General features: G+C 45.8%; 1 protein-coding gene across 9 annotated transcripts in view; it reads left to right on the forward strand.

The window, feature by feature from the left end:
• The window catches only part of LOC146863582 (uncharacterized), a 136,361-nt gene that overhangs the window by 106,340 nt on the left and 7,450 nt on the right, over positions 1-22,571 (forward strand). For 3 of the 9 annotated variants that reach the window (XM_085627426.1, XM_085627435.1, XM_085627418.1), the window contains 2 exons: positions 3,756-3,840; positions 4,876-4,965. The exons of 4 other annotated variants lie outside the window; for them this stretch is intronic. The gene's annotated coding sequence lies outside the window, so the exon portion shown is untranslated. Of the gene's footprint in view, positions 1-3,755; positions 3,841-4,875; positions 4,966-5,100; positions 5,189-22,571 lie in introns of all 9 variants that reach the window. 2 more of the 9 variants (XM_085627444.1, XM_085627454.1) reach the window with 2 other exon arrangements.

Below are 22,571 nucleotides of genomic sequence, written 5' to 3' on the forward strand. Positions count from 1 at the left end.
AGTGGGCTGAGGCCAAGCCCCTCCTCAAGAAACCCTCGGCCAACCCGACGGACCTGAAAAACTACCGACCCATCTCTCTCCTTCCCTTCATAGCCAAAGTCACAGAGAAATTTGTCAACGCACAACTGACCACCTTCATTGAAGAGAACACCATACTCGACTCCTCCCAGTCCAGATTCCGAAGCACCGATATCTCCCTCCTCACCGCTACCGACGACATCTTCATGCTACTCGACCAAGGACACACCGCGGCCCTCATCCTGCTAGACCTCTCCGCCGCCTTAGACACTGTTTCCCACTGCACTCTCCCCGCCAGACTCCACGACGCCGGCTTACAAGGACTAGCCCTCGACTGGATCCGCTCCTTTCTCACCGGCAGAACCCAAAAGATCAGACTCCACCCTTCCTCTCCAAACCCACAGAGATCAACTGCGGAGTACCCCAAGAATCATCGCTCAGCCCCATGCTCTTCCCCCTCACCACCGTCCGACAGCATGGGCTCAGCATAGTATCCTACGCCTCCAACACCCAGCTCAAGAACTTAGTTATAGTCCTGCCCCCTTCCTGACGACAATTACATTAGGGAACGTCATAATGAACCACAGCGACTATATGCAAGAAATAACTAGAAAGCTTAGCACTAGTCTTTGCTATCGGGAAATTCAGATTAACCCTGTCCCGAGCCTTAATATCATGATCAACGGCAAACTAACTGAATGGAAAAACACCTGCTTATTGACAGAGGATGAATGTAGATACCTGTGGGTGGATTGGCCCACCTTTCCTTGTTTTTACATCTTGCCAAACATACACAAGGGTGGGCAATTCCCCCCAGGTAGACCAATCACTTTGGGGGTGGGATCACCCACTGAAAAACTGTCACAATATGTGGACTTGAGACTACAGAAACATGTCCCTAATTTACCATCCTATATTAGGGACAGTACAGACATCCTCATGAAATTTAAGGATTTTGAATGGTCAGAGGACCTCATTTTTGCAACCTTTGATGTAGAAAGCCTCTACACCTGTATTGACAAAAAAATTGGGATTAAGGCTGTACAATCCTTCCTGGATAGGGAGGATGCGGAGCTTTTTGACTACAATGAGATGATAAAATGTCAACGATTGATATCATTTTACCTAAGAATTATTTTCTGTTTGACAATCGCTGGTTCCAGCAGATACACGGAACCGCGATGGGCTCCAAGTTTGCTCCCTCTTACGCCTGCCTCTTAATGGGGTGGTTTGAGAGGGAGCATGCTTGGGGCAAAGGTGCCTCCACCTGAACCAACTACATCGTGTACTGGGGAGGTACATTGATAAAAAAATCTGTCTGTGGTCCGGTTCTGAGGAACAACTACATCAATACCTACAATGTGAAACTGATTATGGCTTGCAACAGGGAAAACATTAATTTCCTGGATATACAGTTATACATTAAACAGGGTCTGATACAAAGTACACTCTTTAGGAAGGAGACCGCGTGCAATTCCGTACTGCACGCGGCTAGCACACATTCCAGTTCTATCATAAACAATATCCCGTTTGGTGAGATGACAAGGATCAGGCGGAACTGCAATGAAGAAGAGGCATTTAAAACTCACATTAGTGCATCTAAAAAGAGATTTGCAAGAAGGGGATATATACAGAAGACACTTAACAAAGCTGAATCTAGGGCTTACAAACTAGTTAGAGAGGACACACTGAGGGACAAGCCACTCATAAATACGACCAACAAAAAGGCCAGATTTATTACCCAGTACGCTACACACAGTAGTCTCATTTTTAACATCTTTCGTAGGAACTGGCATCTACTTACAGAAATCACTGGACTCAGGGATGCCATAGAGGTTAGACCATCCATCACATACAGGAGGGGAGTGTCTTTAAGAAATACTCTTTGCCCTAGTTATGGTGTTACACCTAAGAAGACACAAACCTGGCTACCATCAAAACCAAAGGGTTTCTACAACTGCGGGACGTGCAATGTTTGTCCATGGGGAAGAAACAAAACTGTGTCCTTTTGTTACAATTCATCCAAGCAATTTACAATTGGTCACTTCCTTAATTGTAACACCACACATGTGGTGTATGTTCTTGGCTGCAGGTGTGGTATTGTTTATGTTGGCTGCACTATTTGCCCCCTTAAGTTGAGGATACAGGGACATCGCAGGGCCATAAAAACAAAAGACAATAGGTATACGATTACAAACCACTATCATAGTGAGCACCCGGATGATCTAACTTTTTGGTTTCATGCTATAAATCATGTCCCTGTTCAAACCAGAGGAGGTAACAGGGAGCATCTGCTTCGGCAGGTTGAGTCTGAATGGATTTGCCGATTGAGGGCAACCCTTTTCGGTCATAACACTGATGGGGAGATGCACTTTTTCCTGTAAAAATGGATGATAACGAACAACATTATGAGATGGTCCTGTTATGATATACCTATTGCGTCATATCCATGTTGTTATGTGTCTTGCGAGACCCTAAATTTAGTTGACACTCCCCCTTTTCCCTCCAACAAACCCCCCCCCCCTTACTAACTGAATCTGATTTCTAATCCCCGTTTTTTCATGGTCTGGTAATTGTCAAAGAACTATAGTCTTTATATGCCAGAGGAAGTTACTTGTTTTGAGAACAGTTGATGTGATTTCATTTGTAAGTTTTGAAATCTTTATTATTTTTATTATCTTTCTTTGTCTTGTTGGGAGGCATGCCTGGAGAAACATAGAACCGCTACCCATTGGGAACTGATAGTTTTTGTGTTATGTTCTTGGAATTTACTATGATATTATGTCGGAATTATTAACATTCGGCATATAGTAGCTTCAGATATTTAATTCACTTTATATCCTACTTTTGAGTTAGATTAAATTTGCCCTGAATCTCGTCTTGTTGTTTTACATTTCAAGATAGCGACTGTGTTTTTACTTAGGTACTGATTCATAATGGCTGAGCCCCTTGATATCGAGGCTAACTAGTTTTAATGCTTTATTTAGAGACACATGGGGCTAACTTTGAAGTAACATATATATACTACGACATACTGGCTCGGTTAAAATTATCATAGGAATCGCCCGATTACTTCTCTGTTCGATCGATATATGTAACATTTTGGCTTTAAAAATAATTTTTATTGTTAAATGCTGAGATTCCAGCATAAACAAATTTCTGGTTATAAATCTCTATTACTTGGCGTTAGCTAAAATGTGACTACGGGACTAGTAATGGTGTGATTCTCATGCGATTTGTGTACTAGGACACCTTTCCAATATGGCGTTTGTTTAGTGGTGAACGTTGCTGTATATGAGAAACGTTTGTCACCGGTGTGGGTATTTGAGGGTTCTAGTTTATGTAACTTTCAGCATATGCGCTGCCGTGGTTTTTACATGATGAATAGTTAACTATCATCGGTGCGGAGATTTGAGGTCTTTACTTGTGTACAGTTAAGCATATGCGCTGCTCATGTGGAGTCTAATCTTCAGGCAGCCCCACTATGGCTGGTTTAGTGTTGAGATTGGACTATGCGCATTTATATGGTGCATCACACTACACGTTGAGCAATTCTTGGTATGAGCAGCCTTGTTGTTCGTTCTTTTTTATTAATGCACCATAGCTGTAGTTACTGTGAGTACATGCATGTGTTTCCTGGTACGGTAATCTTGTGGCTATTGGGACTGCTTGTTCACTGATGGTTGACGGCTTTTTTTAAAGTGCCTAATTGAGAATACATGTCCCCTTTATAATAGGATACTGGCCGCCAATAAAGCCACGAGAAATATGGGATTCTGAATGATACTACTCAAACCATACTGATTTACATTTGATATTGAGGTAAGACGACATTCAGAGATTTTTTGTCTATGGGATTTTACAACTTCGCTTGCAATTTAAATTAAGGTAGTAGTAGTAAAATGTATTGTTTTTGATTAGTTAAAACCATTACAAAAATACATTCTGATAAAACATTTTGGTTAAATTCCTTTTCGATCAGTGGACTGTTAACATTTTTTATGTACCAGGACATGCATGAACAATAAAGTGCAGAGTGTCCATGGTTCGTTTTCCTTGGAGCCTCAGGAGTCTATATGCAGGTTACAGTACCGCTGATCCTTTGCTTAGCTGCAACTTGAAATAGGAACTTGGCAAGCTTCCCATTTAGTTGTGGGTCCCTTGGGTTAAGACATGCGAGTACTGCTTGTCTCCGAGTACGTATGCCACGTTCATTAAAGTGAGTTTTTAGGAGGCCTACCCTTTCTTCTTTTAGTTTGAGGCAGGAGCATATTATGTGTTCAATGTCCTCGTTCCCAACTCCGCATAGCCGGCACAAGTTCCCATAGTTCTTTCTCAGCCATGGTGGGAGATGAGGTATGACTGGCAGGATCCCTAACCTGTATTTTAGAAAGGCCTCTTTAGACTTCCTAGTGTGACCCAGTTCAAAGTATGCCAAAGAATTTGTAACTGCACAGAGTCATCCATGCGTGGCTCCTGTGTGCACATGTGGCTTTATCTTCTGTGAGTGAAATTTTCTTAATAACCTTATTTACGATGCGCTTAAAGTGCGAGTGCGTTGTCGGAATTTCCCATAGTTCAGCTAGTCCTGTGGCAACCAGTGATTCATCCAAGTATGTTTTAGCTGGCGTAGTGGATGTGTTGCACAGTTCCTGCCAGAGCTGATGGTTCAATGTGTTCCTGGTGGACTTATTTAAATTAAGGGATATATGTCTCTTTGTGACAACTTGTTTTATATTATGGTCCTCTGATGCCTGCTTGTGAGATTGAGCATCGATGCCTCTATGGATGGTTTGAATCAAGATTTATTGTGATGTAGGAAGTTCTTAATACAAATACATTCCCTCCTTTCATTAGGACTTGGGCCACCATTATTGGTCTTCCCTGACTGTGGGGTTATCGCATGAAGCTGCAAGATTTAAACGCACACTATAATTCTCACTTAAGGTAAGAAGCTATTCGGAGAGTGGCTCTGGGTATTAGGTCTTCTGGGAGCACACATGGTTGCTTACGTATGGGATGGGTGCTATATTTTATACCCCATTCAAATGAAAGTTACTATGTTATTGTTTTTCTCACTAGATTTCAGGATTTCTCCTTTTCTATTTGGTCTAAGAGGATTTTTGTTTCAAGTACATAGGCTGATCGTGCCTGAATTTGAATAGCTAAGGTGAGAATCGTAGTTTGCTTTGTTTGACCTTGCGTGGTTCGGATGGTTATCCAATTAAAGTGCATAGTCACATATCCAGATGCACGTCCAAGTTGGTACAGTAGTCCTGTATGACTGTTGGTTGTCACCATGTTGCTTCTGGACTCGAGTTCCTACCCTATGTTTTTCCTACCCCATACTTTTCTCTTTTTCTCCTTTTTAGGTCTCGCCTGACCGAGCGCATGCGCTGGTCTGGTGAGACTTTTAGTGGGGGCTCAAAAAATGCTACCATGGCCAGCCTAGAGCTACAGTGCATGTGCACGGGCGCGCGCTTAGGAGCAGAGGCACCATATGGCAAACCTCATCATGCTCATTACGCGCCCGCGATCACTTTCACTTTTGCCCGCGATTACTTTCGCGGCACCCCTTTGATGTTCTCGTTCAAAGAACATCAAACATCAAAGAACATGTGGTTGTGTTAATGCTTTGCTGCGCCCGTTTGACTTACAATGTGCTTTCTCTTTCCACAAACTCGATGTTTGTGTTCCTTTATTCTGACAACCACACACACACAACCACACACACAACCACACACACAACCACACACACAACCACACACACAACCACACACACAACCACACACATACAACCACACACACAACCACACACACACCCACATTCACAACCACACACACAACCACACACACACACAGAACCATACCCAACCACACACACACACACAACCACACACACAACCGCACACACAACCGCACACATGCAACCACACACACAACACACAACCACACACACACCACACACAACTGCACACTCACAACCGCACACACACAACCACACACACACAACCACACACACACACACAACCACACACACACAACCACAAACACACACATACAACCACACACCCACAACCACACACACCCACAACCACACACACAACCACAACTACACACACAACCACAACTACACACACAACCACAACTACACACACAACCACACACAATCACACACAATCACACACAACCACACACACACACAACCACACACAACCACACACACACACAACCACACACACACACAACCACACACACACACAACCACACACACACAACCACACACACACAACCACACACACACAACCACACACACTCACAACCACACACACAACCACACACACAGCCACACCCAACCACACAACCACACACACAGCCACACCCAACCACACATCCACACACACAACCACACCCGCACCCACACAGCCACACACACAAACCACACAGCCACACACACAGCCCCACACACACAGCCCCACACACAACCAACCACACACACAACCACACACACACACACACAAAACCACACACCCACAACCGCACCCACAACCAACCACACACACAACCACACACACACAACCGCACCCACAACCGCACCCGCACCCACACCCAATCACACGCACACACACTCCCAAACACACACACACAACCACACACACACAGCCACACATCCACACACAACCACACACACACAGCCACACCCAACCACACATCCACACACCCGCACCCACCCACACACACACAACCAACCACACACACAACCACACACACAAAACCACACACAACCACACACACACATACAACCCCACACACCCACAAGCACACACAACCGCACCCACAAGCACACACACAACCACACACACACACACAACCACACACACACACACAACCACACACACACACAACCACACACACAACTACACACACAAGCACACACACATTAACAACCACACACACAACCACACACACAACACACAGAACCACACACAACCATACACACAACCACACACACATCAACCACACACAACCGCACACACACAACCACACACAACCGCACAGACGCAACCACACCCAACCGCACACACACAACAGCAACACACACACCCACAACCACACACACAACCACAACTACACACACACAACCACACACACAACCACACACACAACCAATCACACAACCACACACACACAACCATGCACACACAACCACACACACAACCACACACACACAACTACACACACACAACCACACCACACACACAACCACACACACACTCACAACCACACACAACCACACACAACCGCACAGACGCAACCACACCCAACCGCACACACACAACAGCAACACACACACCCACAACCACACACACAACCACAACTACACACACACAACCACACACACAACCACACACACAACCACACACACAACCACACACACACACAACCATGCACACACAACCACACACACAACCACACACACACAACTACACACACACAACCACACCACACACACAACCACACACACACTCACAACCACACACACAACCACATACACACAGCCACACCCAACCACAGCCATACACACAGCCACACCCAACCACAGCCATACACACACACCACACACAACCACAACCACACACACACCGCCCCACACACACCGCCCCACACACACCGCCCCACACACACCGCCCCACACACACCGCCCCACACACACCGCCCCACACACAACCCCCACACAACCCCCACACAACCACACATACAACCACACACACACAACCACACACACACACAACCACACACACACACAACCACACACAACCACACACAACCACACATCCACACACACCCACCCACAACCGCACCCACAACCGCATCCACACCCTCACGCATCCACACCCTCACACAACCACACACACACAACCACACACACACAACCACACACACACAACCACACACACACAACCACACACAACCAACCATACACACACAACCACACACACACACACACACACAACCACACCAAGCATTGGCATAGCCAATAGGTCTCGCCTTTGGGACCTTAGAAGTGTTTAGCCATGCAACAGTTGAGGTGGTTGCACCAAGGATATTGTGCTGCATAACTAAATACTTAGAAGGTCCCAAAAGCAAGACCTATTGGCTATGCCAATGCTTGTTTCCTTTGTGTCCTTTTTTCTGTTAATCTTTTACATTTTTATTAATCTGTGCCCTTTTGAATAAAATCTTCAAATATGTACATATGTATAGTTCACCTAAATTAAATGTATAGTGCACTCAACTGAAGAACTATCCAGGTTGGGGTCTTTCACATACAAATTAGTTGTATATTAAGGAATATTTACTATGATACTTTTAAATGTGGAATTGTTTTCAGAATTGTTTTCAGTATTGTCCTGTATGTACAGTGTGAAGTCTGTATCTTTTATAGTCTTGTTTTGTAACTTATGAAGTTTTTATATCAATGCTATGTGTGGTCTAGTTTTTTTGTGCCGTTCAATTAATGTTATCTTGTTTGTTGTATACATTTTTTTATAATATATATAAATTGTTTATGTTCTTGTTCTTATTGGTGTGGGAACTGCCAGGGTCTTCACCATTATAAAAAAACATTGGCAAAAGCAAAAATTGTTTTGACCTCAAAAAGCACACATTGCCACAGTAGTTCCTGGCACTGAACAAAACGACTGTGTCGATATTCTCATTGCGAAATAACAGAATGCCGTCACTCACAATGAAGCTAGCCGATAGACAGAGAGAGAGAATTTTAATAAACACATATTGTAGGAAAGTGGGTTTCTGTTGCAGTAACCCCCCCACACTTTTTGCAAGACTACTGATGCACTTTTACTTGGTGTGCCCTGGGTCCCTGCCAGTCAGGTTCCCAGGGCCTGTGTTCTTTCCCCAAAACTAAAGCCAATTGTCATCTTAGGGCACTGTGACCAGAGAAGGCCTCTCAGGGAACATCACTTATTGTGCCACCCTTAGAGGACCTTTACTATTACACTCGCACACTGCCTTTGCAGGCTGGGTGTTTTGGTGCAGAACAAAGTAAAGAGCCGTTGTGGCACACATCCCTGTGTGCCATGCCTATAACCCTCTGCCCTGGCGTAGATCAGTCACCCCTCTAGCTGGTGCACTATACCAGTGTCTAAATACATTCTTAGACATTGTAAGTGCAGTAATGCCCTTAAGAGTATATGGTGCTGGGAGTTTGTCATTAGGAAATCCACAGTACAATAATGGCTACACTGAAAACTGAGAAGTTTGGTATCAAACTTCTCAGCACATTAAACCCACACTGATGCCAGTGTGGGATTTAATGGAAAATGCACACAGAGTGCATCTTAGAGATGCCCCCTGAAAACTAACCTAACACTAGTGTCCAAACTGAGTGGCTGCTCTCCGCGGCTTGAAACAATGCACATCCTGGGACAAGGTACCAAGTCTCCTCCCCCAGGATGGGCAGGGTTTACGAAGGGGAAGCTTCAAAGGCATACCGCCTTTGTGAGCTTCCCCAGACCACTTGCTGCTTTCAGCAACTGGTCCCCACTGGTTCTGCCCCTCACTTTGGGTGGGAGAATCGGCGGGAAAAACATGTGAGGGAGAGAGGTGTGCCCACCTCTGCCAACTCCAACCCTCAGGTGGGGGAGGCGAGGTGAAGTACAACTCTGAGTCCCCATCAGTTTGAGGATGGGGGTACCCCACCAACCAGGGACAGGCTCGTACCCCCCTCCCACTGGAGGGTGGCGTAATAGGGGGTGTACCCACCCCAGGGAAGGGACAAATTGGTCCCTGCTCTCTACCTACCTGTAATGCCCCTAAATCTAGTATTTAGGGGGCACCCTGAACCTTGCTTCCTCAGATCCAGAAACAAGAAGAAGGACCGAACAGCCATGCAGCCAGCTAACAAGAGGAAGACGCCCACTGACTTGGCCCCAGCACTACAGGCCTGTCTCCCCTCGAACCTGCTCCTGCGCAATCCTGGTGTGTCCTGCAGCCAGCAACCTCAAAAACCCCAGAGGTTCTTATTAGTTCCCAAACCGTTACAGCTGCTTTTTGTCAAATGCTGATTAAAAGTAAAAAAAAAAAAAAGACTAGTCAGACATTAGAATTTGTACTAATTGAAATTAAGCCGATTCTTCGAGATCCGTTATTTCCAGTCTAAGTATGCTTTATTTGCTCAAGTGATGCTGATAAGAATTAGCAAGGATTGTTGGAACCTGGGAGCACCAATGTTGGCATCTTGGCGATAAGAGAAGAGCATGTCTGCTTGGCCTCTTCTGTTTGGGTGCTGCTCTTGGCTGCAAGAGGATCTTTATAACTTGTTCTGTCGCGTCTAGCCAGCTTTCCATATCTCACCCATGCACCAAAATCTGCAGCCTGCTTACGTTTTCACCGTATTTTTGGGCAAATTACCCTATTACCAGGAAGTAATGTGGTGAGTTACCTTTGTTTACGGTTTGTTATTGTGGCTTAATTAGTGAGGATATGTGACCTGGTGGCTAATTCTCCTGCCGCATAATTACAGTGAAGCTGCTTATGGTATGGAATTAAACAGGCATGAACATGCTTGTGTTAATGGACGGGGGACTTATCTGAACAGCTGCTGTGCAAAACGACAGCACAACATACTCAGTTGTATGTTATGCTAAAACTAATGTTTTTCGGAGATTAAAAAGTGAAAATTAAAGTTAAGATATTTTTTTTTTTTTGAAAATTCTTTTTATTGGCATTTTGAGGTTTAAACGTACATACAGCGTGTGTCGCAGAGAGAGTTGTGGTACATAGGTATTAGAGTAGACCTCCGTCAACATAGGGAGTACATCAATATCTTGTTCAGTGAGGATGTGGTCTGTGTTGTAGCAGAGCATTGCCATAGAGGGGAACTGGGGGAGAACTGAACTGGGGTGTGCCATGGGGTGTGTAGTGTTTGAGTGGGCGTACGCGATGGGTCCATTATTGCCTACTCGACAGTGCAGTTGCTGCTCGCTCAGGGGGAGGCGGGTGTGTGGAGTGGAAAATTAAAGTTAAGAAATAGCGACAATTATGTTTACTGTCAAAAGTATGGCCACCCTTAGACAACACACACAACTTGAGAACGTGGCTACACGCAGGCGGGGGCAGCGTTTATAAATCCTCCTGGTGGGAAAACCAACGCTGAAAGTAGCCCCCAGTAGATTTGTAACAAGAAAGAGTTGTTCAAATTGAATGGCCAAAAGTACACGTCCCAGAATGCAAAGCTACCATGACATCGATGTATCCGCTGGTCACAACAAAAGCATTGCAGACAGACTTCAAAAGGTGGACGAATCCGTGCGTAACCTATTACTTAGATAGCAAGTCCCAGCACTCTGCAGGCATCAGCGCACCCCGAAGAAGCATCAACTTCCTCACTCACCCTAAATCCGCCATTTCCCGCTCCTATGGTTGAAATATGCGCATGCGCAGAGGGCGCCCTCGCAGAAGGCCGTGTAAGTAGAAGACGGGCTAGCGGAGGAGCGCGCGCACCCTCTGCCCGTCGCATCCGTGGCGGCCATCTTGGAGGTACACGATTCTTGCTTCACTGTCAAGCGATAAAGTTGACATTTGTGAAGAAAAAAAGCTGTAGGCGGAGAGGGAGGAAGCTGCAGTGCGTGGGCAGGGCTGGAACAGCCTTAGCACTACTTCCTCGTAAGCGGTGACACACAGGCTCCAGGGAGGGCTCCCTCCCCCTATCTGATGCGAGGGGGGCCCGAATATTCCCCAGCAACTCTGGTCCACTGTATGGCCCCTCCAGCAGCAGCGCAAGGATACCCTGGCCGACAGGACCCCTTGGAAGGAGGCGCAGCTTTGCGTCTGAAACCACCGAAAAGTTTGCTCTTTCTTCACCCCTCCCCTGCTGGCTGTGAAAAGAGAAGTTGCTTTCTCTGTGGCTCCTTTGTCAGAGTCTGCCTGCACGAATGAGGCTCAAGATATGTTCTAAGAGGTAACTACAGAGTTTTTCTACTTTCGCTATATTTTGGGGAAATCGTTGATCCCTTCTCGATGTTAGTGGGTTGAAAGGACGGTGCTTAAAAGGAGGGAAAATAGAGCATTGTTTCCCATTGAAATGTCTTGAAGTGGAAGGTGCTTTAAAAGGGACTTAGTTAGAAAACTTTATTGGAAAATATCCAATTCTGACTCTAAAAAATCTGGATTTGACTTTTATAAAGCGCTGTATAGATTTCTTAAATCAATCTCTATCGTGAGGATGGATCTTTTTTTGCGCATCTGCGAATAACTGAATTCTATGTTTATTGTTCATTTCTCTGTTGGGTTAGGATGTGTGTTGTCATCGGTCTGGCAGTGTTAGTGCCCTATCTGTTGGTAGATGTGTGATGTATAAAGCACTGGGATCAGCTCTTGGTGTTTTGCTGCTGAGGGATTATTGTGCATCGCCGGATGTATCTTTATTGCTAAAGTACTGGGGAGTTCAGTACACATTGTTCGAAAAGCTGATACTTTTCATTATTCAACATTGGGAATGTGGCTGAGGTAATTGAATGGAGACTGTAATTAAACAAGCTGTCTCCGTGGAGCCGACGGGGGGGATGGAAAGTGAAAGTGCATGAGGCTGCTGAGGATGGAAGGGGGACAGAAGATGTGCACGCCACGTGGCTATACACATCATTGCAAGCGCTCTCCACAAGCGCGTCCACAGACTACAATCGCCAAAAGTCCTGCTCGTGCCCATCTCCTGTCCCACTTCCGAGGCAAGTCAGCAACAATAGATCTCGCTGGCGACAGCGCTGTGCGCTGCGTTCACCAGGCGAGACCTAAAAAGTAAATGTTTAAGTTGACAACAATCAGTGTTTGTAGAGCGCGACTACCCGCCCGTCCCACAGTCTCTTCAGACTGATTTTCATGACCCCATTCCCTTTGGCTTCTCCACCTTTCTGTTGATACGCCTTGGCTACCAATTTATGTGTTCTCTTCGTGAAAGTTTTCTAATTCCTGAATGTCACACACAGTTAGGTTTTTGTAGTGATCTCATGGTGAAATAGCAAAAGGTCATGATGTTGTAAGATGACCCTCCAGGATAACAGCCAACCAGAGCCCTTCATTCCCCAGCACCTTATGTAAATGGCATGACTTGGAAAGGGTCGCACACTTGTTTGTGTTTCTGCCCAGCTTTCCTTTTCCATACATGTATATAGCTGCAAAGCAAGAGGAGTACCTGGGAGAAGAAGCGGGCGTGCCAAGACATTAACAGAGAGAGTCGTCAAGGTGGCCCGTGCACGAACTTTGAACATATGTGGAATGTAAATCATTCAGCATACATTGTGTAGAATACGGTAGGCTTGCCATCAAAGTTCAAGAAACTGTCTCTGTTACATGCAAATGCATTTCTCCTTGGCGCATCAGACTATTTGAAAAGTATTTATGAAAAGTGATTTTAAACGTGAAGTGGGAACCAGTCAATCCCATAACTGGAGCAGCTCCTCATACTGTGGCTGAAATGCAGGCCACTTCCACTCCAATAAATAAATGCCATGGACAATACATGAATGCCTACGTTGTGCCTGCCCCCAAACGCTGCTGCTGCTGAATCGGTTTTCTTCGGTTTTATATAGCGCACACTTGGCCCAAAGGCATTGGAGCACTTTAAATGAGCACCTGTTACATTACACAAGCACTCACTCATTAATCACAGGCACTCGGAGATTATAGGATTTGGCCAAAGTGACAGGATGGTGAAAATGCACAGCTTCCCAACATTTGTCTTCAATGTTTTATGTGGGTAGACTCTGCCTCCCTCCATCTCAGTGTCACTGGGACAGGAGGGAACGTTGCACATGCACAGTTTGGGTTACCTATTCATAAACCCCCACTGCCCCTGGGTTTACTGTTCTGGCTGCACTCAAATTACAGCGCAATCGCAGCGCCTCTCCGTTTGAATACAGACTCGCTGGACCTGCTATCCAAGTGTTGGGACACAGTCACAGACTAGAAGTTGCTCAATTACAACATTCAAATCTGTGGCTATTATTAAACCTTTCAGACATTTTTATGGGGAACGAACACAAAATACAAAACATAAACAGACCGGAATTCAAACTGGGCTCTGTGGCTCCATAGTCAGCAGCTCTAAATATAGTGCTAAACGCCCCCGCACAATCCTGTAAGGCCTTCAAAACTAACCAAGCAAGCAGCAGGTGTAGAAGCGGCAATCTCGGATGTTCCAAATGCAGTGAGCCTGTAGCAGAAACACCTGCTCTTCCGACCGGCTTTGCTAAAACCCTGCCACCGCTTCTCGCACTTTGCCAACAAAGGGACCGTTTTTTTGCCGCTCATGTTATCTTTAAGTATATGGCTGGCAAGTTCTCCCTAGTTGACATGCGCACTGTGGGACAGTGTATGCGCGCTGGAGAAAGGACGTGAGCATGCACGCAAGCGCGCATGTTAGAGGGAACTATAACAGTAAGAACCATGGCTCTATCTGTGTGCCACTGCCAATAACGTTCAGTGTAAACCCTTCTTCATGTTCTAGTTTCCAAGGTGTGTCTCACTTGGAGACGCATTCTTCCGCAAGTGGAACTCGGGACTCCTGCATGCCTTTCCACTGGTATGACTCCTGCCCCAAGTTCTCAAGAAGATCAAGACCAACCGAGCCCAAGTCCTCCTAGTGGCCCCAAATTGGGCATAGAACTTATGGTGTTCAGAGCTCATTGGGCCATATGTATTAAAAAAGTTTTGCGATTCTCAAATTGCAATTAGAGAATCGCAAAATGCAATGTATGTAGGATTTGCTAAATATTTTGTGAATCCTACATATTCCTTATTTGCGAATCACAAATTGAGATTCGCAAATAAGAAATACCTTCCCATTCATTCCTATGGGCCGGGAGACCCATAGGAATGAATGGGAAGACGTTCTCAATTTGCGATTACCAATTAGAGAATCGTAAATTGAGAATGCAATTTCAAGGTTGCAAGGGTGCCAATAGGACACCCTGTTGCACCCCTGAAATATGCATGTGTGCACGTTTTGCGCACATACATGCCCTGAGGGCATGTATGTGCGACATATGGCACTTTTAAAAAATCAAGTGCTTTTTTAAAGAAAATCGCAAATTACCACCAACTTGAAGTTGGTGGTAATTTGCAATTCCTTAAGGCCAAATAGCAAATTTGTCGTGGTGCTTCCAGAATTGCATTTAAGGAATCGCAATTTGCAATTCCGCGCTGGGCGGTTTATTGATCGTCGGATAGGCGGTAGGCAGGTCAGCAGGAGCGCGGAGGTTGAGAAGCCACGGCGTTTCCAGAGTTTCCAGCGTGCTCAGCGTTACCGCGTGCGCAGCGTGTTTCGCGTTCCAGTGTGTAAGCGCTGCAGCTGTGATCATTGGCGGTGGCGGCAGTACCGCAGTATCGTTGAAAGGAACGCTACAGGAAAGGGAGACTGCGATGGTCCGATTGTCCGAGAGGAGCAGTAAAACTCCCGGTAAGAGCGTATAAAGAGGATAAAGTGTTGATTCGGTCATGGTGACTGCTTCTCGGCAAACAAAGTTAATTGCAGCAGCGAGTCGCTACATTGTTTCACTTTAAACTGCCTTAACCGCCTGAACTTTTGCCTGGTTGCTAAGAGCTGTAATTGTAACAGCGAGTTGCTACATTGTTTCGTCCTAACCGCCCTAACCTCCTGAGACCTTTCAGTTTGGCGGGATAGTCGTGGCTGTGAAGACCGTGGCAGTGAGTGTGGCTCACTGGAACTCCACCCGCCTGCCCCCTGGACCGGACTGCGCACCCTTCCGAAACACACCACTGAAACGGATCTTAGCAGTCAACTCACCTGACTGACTGACGCGATGAGTTGGCTGGTCCACGAGGGTAACGCAGTGGGGTCGGAGGAGTCTTCGGAGAGACTTCGGGAGGCGGAGGTGGACCTGAGGCCGGACTGCGGTGCAGGCGGTTTGGGCAACCAAGCAGCTATACAAGCAACACAAGCAAGCGGTCAGGTGCGCCGAAGCACCGGTGGGTTACTTGGGTCCCAAGTGTGACTCCTGCAGGCGGACTTACCCCTGAAGCTCTGTCCTTTGGAGCTTGTCCTGTCCCGCCAGTGCCTTGCAGCTTTGCGGCTTCGCGGGTGCTGTTCCGTGGAACCGGGACATTCCCGGTGGTGTTTGGGGAGGAAAAACAAACTCAGCAAGTGCAGCAGGGGAGGAGCGCCGTTGGGACTCACTAGTCCAGGAGTCCCTGCGAGATCTGTCTGACCCGGCCTGCGCACCCTGCTAGCCACGCCCCTGCTCGTCACACGTTCTATAATTTTGGAGCGCATTTGGACTCTTAGACTCTGCCGTTTGCCTGAACATTGGTCTACTCCCGGTAAAAAACAGTATCCCTAACCTAGTTCCCAATCTAGGGGTATGATATTGGTTGTCGTTTATTTTATAATTGTGTTTTTAAGTCATTTCATATTAAGTGCTATTCGGATTTAATAGCTATTTTTTTTTTTCTCATTTGGTAATATCTGTGCTGGTTATTTTGTACCTTTGTACCTTTCTCCAAGGCAACATGCCCAAGTCAGTCGGGAATTCCCGCCCCATTGTCTCTACACTTGACAACTACTTAGTTAAAGTAGTAGACAAGATTAATAAGGAACAAAGACTGTCCCTTGGTCTAGGAAGTGTCCCTGACCCCACGATCCAGCTAGTCTCTGCTGAGATCCCTGTCCCTTTGCCTACCCCCTTGTTGATTCCCACCATTGATGACAGTTGTGTAACGGTCTCTCCGGATTGTCCAACCAGGGAGGGAACCAACAAAATAGAGCCATCACAGGATATCCTTGAAGTTGATGTTGAGGACCCTCACAAGGAATCTGATGCAGAGGAATCCGATGCAAACGAGTCCCATAATGACTCTGACGCCCCGGGTTCCGTGGCCCCAAAACTCATAGAGTGTTGAGGTCAGGGAGACCTCTAAATAGACCTGTACTGTCTAAAAAGGGGGGTCGTAAAAGTAAAAAGAACACTGTCTCTGTATCAAATGGGGGCCCCATTGAGCCAAATTGTTTTCATAAGGACGTTTATTCCACCCACTTGAAACTAGCTCCGGATCAGCTTGAGCTGCTTATTGGTATGATTGATGCCAAGTTAGATAAAATTGTCCTTCCACTCCTGGATAAACTCGAGGCTGTTTCTAGGGAAGTGATTAGATTGGGTGTGTTGGTGCAATCCGGCTTGAAACTAAACAACAGTCCGCAACCAGCTGCTGTGGCTGGGGGCAGGACTAGTAAGCCAGTGCAATCCAACAAAGGCACATCCAGTGTTGGAGTGGCCTGTGCAGGCTCTAGCATTCCTGCACAGCCAAACAGTAGTCCCATAACAGTTTTCGAACAGCAGGGCGTAACTGGCAAACCAAAACTACCGTCTACAGGGGACACTATTAATGTCATTGCAGTAACACCTTTATGCTCTAGTGATGTCCCTTTGAACCCCCCCACTACCCGTGTCCCGGGGAATCAGTTGAAGACTACCGAAAGGGGGAAGTCTAATAATTGTGGCCTCTCTCAACCGAACCTCCCACCGGACTGCGCACCCTATGTAGCAGTCCTGACTAACGTTACACCAATCAGGGAGGATGGGCTTCACCGCTCTATGGAATCACATGACTCCCTTAAATACAAAACTGTGGCATGGCTCAATCGGGAGTGTGGCTTTCCAGTGGCCCTGGCGGACCAAATCTTGGCCACAACTAGAACCAACTGGATTGGCACGTCCCCGAAGAACATCTCTGGGGATTGCGTTATCATTAATTTCCGTAACCCACACCTTGCCACGACAGCTCTGATTCGAGCCACTTCTCGCCCCTGTAACGAGCAGGGCATTTCACTCCGTCCTTTGGGCTTTTTTTTATAGACAACACACTAGCCATCATCCTAGTAACCACGGGGGGGGGGGGGAGAGAACGAGGGGAGAAGCTTTGCATAGCTTTCCAAATAGTTTCCAGGTGAACACCGTTAATCGTTTCCAATGCTTTAGTGGGCTGGATCAAAACGATTGACTGGAGTTGTGTACGGTATCCCCTGAAACCTTGGAGAGACAGGCTCTGTCTGATATGGGACAAAGTGTTTGTATATCAGGGCCTATGGTTAACATTTCTGGGATAACTGTAGATTGTACGCCTATGGGCAAGGAGGGTGATCCAGTAGGTTGCTCGGAGTCATTACTGGAGCTGTGTACGGTACCCCCAGAAATCTCGGAGAGACAGGTCTCGTCTGGTATGGGTCAAAGTGTTTGTTTATCAGGGCCTATGGTTAACATTTCTGGGACAACTGTAGATTGTACGCTTTTGGGCAAGGAGGGTGATGCAGTAGGTTGCCCGGAGTTATTATCGGATACTTCTAACATCGCTTTTTTCCAGCAGGGTAGTAACTGTTCTCCTATGGGGTCAGGTGTCTCCGGTTTTTCCAGCTGTTATATTGCCAGTTGGAATATTGCGGGTATTGGGTCCAAATCAGACTGTCTGGGTTGGACTGAATTTTTAGCTCTCTTTGATATTATCTGTTTACAGGAAACCTGGTGTAGGGACTTTAAAGGATATAATGGTTTTGTCTCTTACCAGCTACCTGCTACCGGTTCCCTATCAGGTAGAGCTAAGGGGGGCCTTTTGATTTTGATTTCTGTCCAAACTCCTCTGCTGGTCAAAAAATACGTACAAGTTGGGGTTCATTCCCAGATTTTATGGCTGCACAAAACAGGAGGTAGGAATATTCTCTTAATACATTTTTATAACAACGTTTTTGATGATACTAGGGATCAGGTGGTTAGAGCACTATCAAGTGCATTGGATGACATCCTTAAGGATTCCAATGTAATGTTTGATTTGTTCATGGCAGGGGACTTTAACGCCACTACCTGCCCACTCTCAGATGTCAATGTATGTGGGGCGGTGGACTGTCATGGAGATGGAGTCCCCCATTTTCAACATAACCATTATGGAGATGCCTAAACAGTCTCCTTGACTCACATAACATGTATATTATGGTTAATGAGAAAAATGAACAGGAGGAGATTTGCCCAACTTTCACAGGCCGGGGAGCGAATTCTGTTATTGATTTTATTTGTATCTCCTCGAGTCTTGAGGCCTGTACTATGGCACCTAAAGTTATAGACATCCAGCTTAGTGACCACAATTGCCTGATAGTAGAGGCCATGCTATGGGAAAACAAAGGGACCCGCATTCCGGGGTGTATTGTTAACAACATTGAGGCTGTGCGCCCTAATGGCACCAGACTCAGGTGGAAGGGGGATAAGGCTGAAATCATGTCTGATTCAATCATCACTAGTTGCCTGGCAGGTATTACAGGGATCTTAGAAGACAATCAAGGTACCACTGGCTCTATTGAGTATTTTATTGGTATTAATGCGGTCATTGACTCTAAGCTTACTAGTACACTCAAGTACAAGGAGGAACGCCTGCGGGGGTGGTTCAATTCAGCTTGTACTCTGGCCCTAAAGGAACTTTATCAGCTACGCCAAGAGATAAGGGTTTGGTTGTAGATCTTAGAGCCAGATACAAAGAAACCCTTAAATGGAGGAAATTGGAACTCCAACCGGAGGCATGGGACAATTTGACCCTGGCTGCTGAATTGAATAATTGTACCCTGTTTTGGAAAACAGTTAATTCCCCATTCCTCAAAGATGATAAAATCCCTGAATTAACTTCCAACGTTATGAAGGAAGAGTGGGTCTCTCATTTTTCTAAAATCTTTGATTCGGACAGTGCATCCAGGGATATAGGGGATAGGTGGCCGCATATGCCACTGATCATCACCGTCCAAGAGGTTTTAGATAGTATAAGGGTCAGTAAAGGAGGAAAAGCACAGGGTCCAGACGGGGTACCAATCGATGTTTATAAATTGGTCCCTGAAGTATGGGGGCCTTTGTTAACTAATATTTTCAACGCAGCAGTCCGTAATGAGGTGCCCCCTACCTGGGAAGAATCCATCCTAATTCCAATATTTAAGAAAGGAAACCGAGGGGACGTTAAGAACTATCGTCCAATCTCCTTGTTGGATTCTTCCGTAAAAGTAATGAGTAGAGTGCTTCCAGTAAGGTTGGAAGAATGGGCTGAGGATAATGGCATTCTAGCAGAGAGCCAGTTTGGGTTCAGGAAGGGTCGTGGTACGATTGAGCAGTGTCTAAATTTAGACCTGCTCATCGGTAAATATACCTTGGCAAAGACCGGCACTATTTATCTCTGCTTTGCGGATTTGAGTAGTGCCTTCGACCTGGTGGACCATGGCATTCTCTGGGCAAAGCTAATTGAAATTGGGGCACCCGAGGGCATTGTGTTCTTTCTAGCACGTCTTTATGCCAAACTACGTGCTTGTGTCCGTTACGGTTCCAACGGGGAATGTACAATTAAGTTTGAGATCGGGCGTGGAATTAGACAGGGATGTGTGTTGGCCCCACTGCTTTTTACTCTTTTCATCAATGAGATTGATTCTTTTCTCAAATCTCTGGCAGTGGATGCTCCCAAAATTAATGAGGACAACGTCCCTGTGTTACTTTACGCGGATGACGCGGTCCTAATTTCACGCACCCCAACCGGCCTTCAGCGGCTGATGGACGGCTTTTCGCAATTCATTAAAAGCAGAAAGTTAGTGTTAAATAAATCTAAAACCTATGTTATGGAATGCGGGCGAAGGAACAGAAAGAAACAGTTCTCATTTTTTATAGAGGGACAGAAGGTCCAGGCCGTTGACAATTTTTCGTACTTGGGGGTCATTTTTTCAAATAATAACATTTGGGCCAAAGAACATAAGAATGTCCGGGCTAAGATGGCGAGGAGTGTTCATGGAATTTTCACAATGGCTACGAAACTGGGAGACAGGCGGGTCCATGACATGCTTAAAATTTTTCAGTCCCGTTGTGTCTCGATTGCCTTGTACGGAGCGGGCATTTGGGGCCACGCCCCGGCAGGGTCTCTTCAGGTTGAGGAGAATGTATTCTTGAAGAGACTTTTGTGCCTGCCAAGCTCTGTTTCTAATGCTTTAGTGCACAATGAACTGGGTATTCACCATCTTGCCGACTTGATCCTCCTTAGGCCACTGTTGCTATGGCGTTCCATTTGGATAAACGAAGAGACCTCATTGTGCAGAGCCATTATTTCTGATTGCCTCTCTTTGGACCATCATTTAAAGATCCCATGGTTAAAGTATATTGTGGATAATTTTCGTGAGATCTTTAACATTCACATCATTGCGGATCGATGTGGGGCTACTGAGCTGTCTAAAATCGAACTTAAGCACTGTTTTTACAACAGCTTTCCACCAGGAGGCATCAAAATAGCTCTGAACTCTCATCCTGTGTTCTTTATCACGATTTAAATGAATTTGTGGGTTTCCAACCGTATTTGTCACAAGTGACCTGGAAGGCACATCGGTTTGTGTTGGCTAGACTTAGAACCGTAGTAGTCCACAACCTTGTTGCTTTCCCCTCTCAGCATTTACATCCTGCTGGCCCTTGTCCGTGTGACAATACCACCCCCCAAAGCACTGTGCACTTTCTTTTGCTCTGTCAGTTGTACAAATACCTGCGGATTGCTTACTTGAAACCCCTGTTTGCTAAATTTGGAGTCAGGACAATACGAGACTGCATGAGCTTGCTTTTAAACTTACATCACCCCGACGTTTGTTTTTATACGGCTACCTTTCTCCTTAAATCAATTAATGCAAGGAAAAGTATGCTTTTTTAACCTTTTTAAACTGTTGGATCTCCTGCTTTTGACTGTTGTTTTATATTGTTGTCTTTTTATGCTGTGCTTTTATGGACTTGTCTTTTGCTCCGAATAAAGCCTTATGAAATAAAATGAAATGTATTCACAAAATAGAGATTTTGCGATTCTATATTTTGTGATGGCCTTTTAGGATGATACATCCCAAAAGGCTTTTCCCCATTCTGAGAATCTGCCCATTTGCCAATGGTAAAAAGGCTTGATACATATGGCCCCTAGTCTTGAGCATCTGTCCTCCGATCAGGCTGTCCCTTCGAGAGGATCTGTTGTCGAAGCAGCAGGGCGGGTTCTTCACCCGGGGCCTTTGTGCTTTTTAGAGTGAACTGCCACTGAAAGCCTATGACTTTCCTTTGAGGTGGGTGATGACATCTTGGCAGCAGCATGTCCCTCAACAAAAACTGTATATGTAATGGGACTGATTTGTGGCTTTTTTTTAAATTTATTTTTTTAGAGTTTTATATAGCGCGAACTTGACCCGAATCGGGTATCACAGCGCTTTACATAGCACCAGTTGCATTACATTAGGACATTGGCTTGGTGTTGTACTTGGCAGATAGACCCTCCTACAGTCAACATTGTCTGACGTTTTGTTTTATTGTTTTGTCCATAGCCTGGAAAGGCTTTTCTGTGGGAACAGTTAAAGGTACCTTTCAGCTCTTTCAGACTTTTAGACCTCCTTGTTTAAGTCTCCAGTTGTTATTTACTTTTTGAAAGTTTAAAAAATTTGTTTCCTCCCTCTTCCTTTGTCATGCCACTGTGGAACCCTAACTAGGTTCTCA

Source organism: Triturus cristatus, chromosome 2_1, assembly GCF_964204655.1.
Source record: "Triturus cristatus chromosome 2_1, aTriCri1.1, whole genome shotgun sequence".
NCBI lineage: Eukaryota > Metazoa > Chordata > Amphibia > Caudata > Salamandridae > Triturus > Triturus cristatus.